Source organism: Phyllobates terribilis, unplaced genomic scaffold, assembly GCF_046119375.1.
Source record: "Phyllobates terribilis strain yellow unplaced genomic scaffold, ASM4611937v1 Scaffold_4937__1_contigs__length_55782, whole genome shotgun sequence".
In the NCBI taxonomy this organism is placed as follows: Eukaryota; Metazoa; Chordata; class Amphibia; order Anura; family Dendrobatidae; genus Phyllobates; species Phyllobates terribilis.
The window spans coordinates 39847-45536 of NW_027367685.1; the positions used below are offsets into that span (position 1 = coordinate 39847).

The 5690-nt window shown below is 44.0% G+C and overlaps 1 pseudogene; it reads left to right on the top strand.

The window, feature by feature from the left end:
• Positions 1-4285: 4285 nt before the first annotated feature.
• Positions 4286-4935, top strand: LOC141249658 (uncharacterized; annotated as a pseudogene).
• The last annotated feature ends 755 nt before the right edge of the window (positions 4936-5690 follow it).

Below are 5690 nucleotides of genomic sequence, written 5' to 3' on the forward strand. Positions count from 1 at the left end.
TTGAAAGATAGAAAGGATTGGCAACCAGAGCACTATGCCAAGATGGAGAAGAATTCAAAAGCTCGACAACTGATTCTGTGTGGACTCTCTCGCACGGACATTGACAAGGTCATTGGCATTCCAACTGCCAAAGACATGTGAGAAGCTATCATCTCATACACATAGGAAGCAAAGATCAGAAGGACACCAGAAAGTTCACGCTTCAAAGGGAGTTTCAATCCTTCAAACAACTCCCTAGGGAAAGCGTGTCGGTCTGCCAATTGCGCTTCACCATTCTGGTCAACAAGCTAACGACCTCTGGTGTAACCATTCCAGCCCCTGAGGAGACACTGGTTGTCATCTATGCTATGAGCGATAAATTCGAGCTCACTCGAAGAATCGCACTCATGTCGCCAGATTGCAAGAAGCTTTCAGTCGTAGACATATTTGGCAAGTTCTTCGACCAAAGAGAATGCTGATTTGCTAAAGGGACTCAAGAATAAGAGAAGCCATTGGAACAACGCTGAAGCTCACGAAGGTGCTTAAAAAGATGGACATCAATGACGGTGAAGAAGACGAGGGACGGATGATACAGAAGTCACCCTTATGACTAAGATGGTTAAGAATGGTTCAAGAAGAGAGCTGGACCAGGTGAAGCATCATCTTCATCCAAGCGCGATCTCAAGGAGTATACATGCTATAACTGCCAAGAGAAGGGCCATCTCGCCAATACGTGCACTAACCCAAAGGTAGAGGCCACTGAGAAGAAGGTGCTTTTCTTAGCTTGGGGAGAAGAAGATGATGAAGCTGACCTTCACGAGGATTCCAAGGCAAACGTCTCATGGCCAATGCAGAGGCTCTCACCTCTGAGGTAAAAACTTTTGACTCCTTTCCTAATCGCTTGAATATGCTTGAAAGAAAGACCTTATTAATATGATTAAGGGGCTACTAGAGGACACTGAAGCCTTAGAATCTCAAGTCACTGAATATGAAGAGGAAGTTGCTAAACTATGTAGTGAATGTCTTGACCTATCCACTAGGCTAGCTGAGAAAGAGAAGGCCTAGTAAAATCTAGGGAACTGAGTCTGATGATGAAATCTTGCGAGGGCTGCAAGGGTAAGCAACCTCAAGGGGGATCGTTAAAGGACCTAGAACTCAAGGTAGAAAGCGACTTAGGACTAATTCTTACTAAGATCACCGAATTAACTAAATATGTTAATGAGAAAACCGTGAATCAAACTGTCTTTGTAAAGCTAGACCTGGATTAGGATATGACGTAGACTCCTCCAAGTGCTCGAGTGCTAGTGAAAAGCTCACCAGAGAATTAAGTGAAAAGTTGAAACCTTAGACAAGGCCCTTCAAATATGTAGAAGCAAGAATGAATTCTTAGAGAAAAAGGTTAAGGCACTTGAACAACCAGTAGGGAATGACAATCATTGGTTTCACGGGGAAAGGGCTCATAAGATGTAAATGAGCCAAACCCAAGGGAACGCCACAAAAACAATAGATCCTAAGATTAAGGATAGGAAGCCCTTTAGACTTGGAAAGGGAAAATATGGTTATCTGAAGTACAACGAATGGTGCAGGTTCTGTGGTAACATTGGTCACACTATACACTCTTGCAAGAAGAAGCAAGCGTTAAGTAAAAAGGCATACAAGTCACCCACTCGCACTACATGCAAAGTGAGTAGCTTGAATGAAGCTTCTTACCTAGCGACTGCCTCTTCATCTAAAGGCCAAAGGCTCGATCGTAGTACTTCTCCTTATACTAACCAGAAAACTAATCCACCCAGAAAAGTTGAGCTTCAATGGGTTCCAAAAGTTTGATTGCTTATTTACAGGAAAACTTGAGCAGCGAGAGCAAATGGTACATAGATAGTGGTTGCTCATGTCACATGACTGGAGACAAGGAAAGATTACGAAGTTTTCAAGGATATGACGGTGGAAGTGTATCATTTGGTGACAAGAGAGCTAAAGAAATTACTGGACACGGGAAGGTACATCTAAATGACAAGATAGAGATCCACATGGTGAACCTTATGAAGAGCCTTCATTACAACCTCTTAAGCGTAGCTCAACTCTGTGACGAGGGACCAAACGAAGTGACCTTCACTACCTTGAAGTGCCTTGTGAGAAATTTCATTGGGAAGATCATTCTAAGGGGGAAGCGAGTCAACATCACTTACATCTTTGACTCCAGCTTCATCCCAAAAGGTCATCTTTGTCTCGCTACTATTGAAGATCAAACAAAATTATGGCATCAACGACTATGGCACGTAAATCTTCATCTTCTACATAAGCTGCATGCAAAGGAGCTAGTTCGTGGTCTACCTCTTATCAAGATAGACAACTTGACACACTGTGCTAATTGTGTTAAGGGCAAACAAGTCTGAACCTCATTCAAATCCAAGCAGAACGTCACAACAAAGAAGCCCCTTGAGCTTCTTCACATGGACCTCTGTGGCCCAACGTGTGTTTAAAGTCCTGGTGGAGCACGCTATATATTTGTGATCGTTGATGACTACTCTAGGTTCACGTGGACCTTATTCCTGCGCTCCAAGGATCAAGCCTCCTCGCGCTTCATAGAGCTAGTCGCCCTACTCGAGAATTCTCTATCTCTGAAGGTGCGCTCTATAAGATCTGATCATGGAACTGAATTTGAGATGGAGAAATGCCGAGCTACTGCGTTGAAAGAGGAATTGCTCACAATTCTCAGCTCCTAGGCCACCACAACAGAACGGAGTGGTTGAAAGAAAGAATCGAACGCTAGTAGAGATGGCACACACCATGCTTCTTCAAAGTGGTGTCACTCCCTCTCTATGGGCTGAAGTGGTGGACACTGCATGCTACATCACCAACAGATCTCTTCTACGCCATTGTCTAGGCAAGACTCCCCTACGAGCTGATCAAGGGATATCCTCCAAGATATCTCATAGGGTATTTGGATGCAAGTGCTACGTGTTGAACAATGGGAAAGATAATTTAGGCAAGTTTGATTGCACGAAGTGATGAAGCCATCTTTCTTGGATATGTCCCAACAAGCAAGCGTACAAGGTCTTCAACCAAAGAACAAGAACCTTCTAGGAGAGCATACGCATAGTGTTTGATGAAAGCGCCTTCCTCACTTCCTCGACAAACACTTCCGATCCATTCCCAGAAGTCGCCTCCTTTGAAGCCCCTTCATATATCGATCAAGCACCTCCTCAGAAAGCCTTAAACCCACTTGCCCCTCCGTATATAGCCTCAGTTCCCTCAGGCCCTGACTCAGACAGTGATAACGAATGACCTTCTACCTTAGACATTGATCAGAACACAGAGCCTCCCACTAGAGCTTTTCAACAACAAGGTTCTCATCCTCCAATGAACATGCTCACCCCAGTCCATTCTGGGATTCACACTCGCTCTCGTGTAGCTTGACTAGCTCCTCCAGAGACAATCGTTAAAGCACTTGATGAACAACTGAGGAAACCAACCTTTGTGCCTTCAACGCTTTCGCTCTCTCCTCACTAAGCCTAAAAATATCAAAGAATCCATCCTCGATCCAGATTGGGTGGTTCGCTAGCTTCCATGCAAGAAGAGCTTCATGAGTTTGAGCAAAACAAATTATGGGCCTTGTTCCTAAGCCCTCCAATCGCACATCATAGGCCACTTGTTGGGTCTTTCGCAACCAGCTCGATGATTCAGGCGTTGTGGTCAGAAACAAAGCACATATGGTAGCACAAGGGTACAACCAACAAGAAGGGATCGATTATGACGAGACCTACGCCCCAGTTGCCAGATTAGAGGCCATTAGACTTCTTATTGCCTTCGCTTTGCACAAGGGCTTCAAGCTCTTTCAAATGGATGTGAAGACGGATTTTCTCTATGGTGTGCTCAATGAAGAAGTGTACGTGAAGCAGCCCCCAGGCTTTGAAGACTCGAATCACCTAGAGCACGTTTATTTCCTAGACAAGGCCCTCTATGGGTTAAAAGCAAGCACCAAGGGCATGGTATGAGTGCCTCTCTGAGTATATGTTGATAATATTATTTTTGGTTCAACTAACATGTTTCTAGTAGAGAAATTCCAAAGACGTGATGAGTAGCAAGTTCAACATGAGCATGATAGGGGAACTCAACTTCTTCCTTGGACTGCAAGTGGTACAAAAGGCTGAAGGCATTCAAATTCATCAACAAAAGTATCTAAGGGAGATCATAAAGAAGTTTGGAATGGACAATAGCAAGCCCCTTCACACTTTTAGTGTCCACAAGCACTAAGTTAGACGCAGACCTTAACGACCCCAAGGCGAATGAAACACTCTATAGAGGTATGGTAGGATCTTTAATGTACTTAACTGCCTCTAGGCCCGATATTGTTTTTATAGTAAGCTTCTGTGCACGCTTCCAATCTGATCCAAGGGAGTTGCACGTTGCCGTCATCAAGCGTATCCTTCGTTATCTAAAAGGGACTGATAATCTTTGTTTATGGTACCCTAAGAACTGTGATTTTACCCTTGTTGGATACACAGATGCTGACTATGCAGGATATCTCATTGATCGAAAGAGCACCTCAGGTATGGCACAATTTCTAGGCCCTTGTCTCGTTTCATGGGGCTCTCGCAAACAGAACTCAGTAACTGTGTCCACCACCGAGGCTGAATACATAGCGGCGCTTCTTGTTGTGCTCAACTCCTATGGCTCAAGCAACAAATCACTGACTTCGGAATCTCGATGGGCTCGATTAAAATAAGGTGTGACAACACAAGCGCGATCAACATCTCAAAGAATCATGTGCACCACTCTCGAACCAAGCACATTGACGTGCGTCATCACTTCCTTCGAGATAATGTGGAGAAGAAGCACATCGAGCTCACCCATTGTAGAACTGAGGATCAAATAGCAGACATTTTCACCAAGGCCTTGAACAAGGAACCATTCATCAAGCTAAGACTTCACTTGGGCTTGATCCCCTTTCACTAAGCATCTCCTTGCACGTAAGCCTTCTCCTTGATCTTGTGTAAATTCAGTGCTCCTTTTAATATTGGGAACCTAGGACTAGTACGTGCGCAAACCTAGTCTATACTCTTAGGGGTATTCGTCTTTCGCATGCTCTGTTTGATGCTAAATGATAAATTCTTAGTTAGGACCTCTCTATGATTGCACTATTGCTTGCTAAAACTTGATCCATTTGCATGCTATTCATTTTCAAGCCCTTATATATATGCACGATGATCGCTTCTTAACCTCATAATCAAGCCCCCCAGATATGATTCGTGCTTATAGGCCAGTCCCTTAGCCTTGATCTTAATGTTACGTTCCCTATGACCATATAAGCCACAACTAGGAATATTCATTGAGATGACAAAAAGCCTACCCATATATGCTTAGCACTTCTTGTTTTTAAAAGAGCTTTTATGTCCCTTTGTGTGTGTGAGTTTATTATGTGCTTAAGCGAGTTGAATTATCCTACTGAGAATGGGAACTGAGAAACAGTACGTCCTAGTATGGGGACTGAGTAAGTAGAAGAGATCACAAGCGTAGCGTTTGAACTACATATCCTTGGGGACCGAGTAACACATATTAGAGTGAAGTGTAGATAACTTCAGGAACTGAGTATAGGGACCGATATAATCTTAGGGACCGAGCGTCTCAACGACCGACTATCTTCTAGACACTCATTACTCGCCAGCCTACCAACGGACACTTGCATCTGCGATAAACGAGGCGCCGTTCCA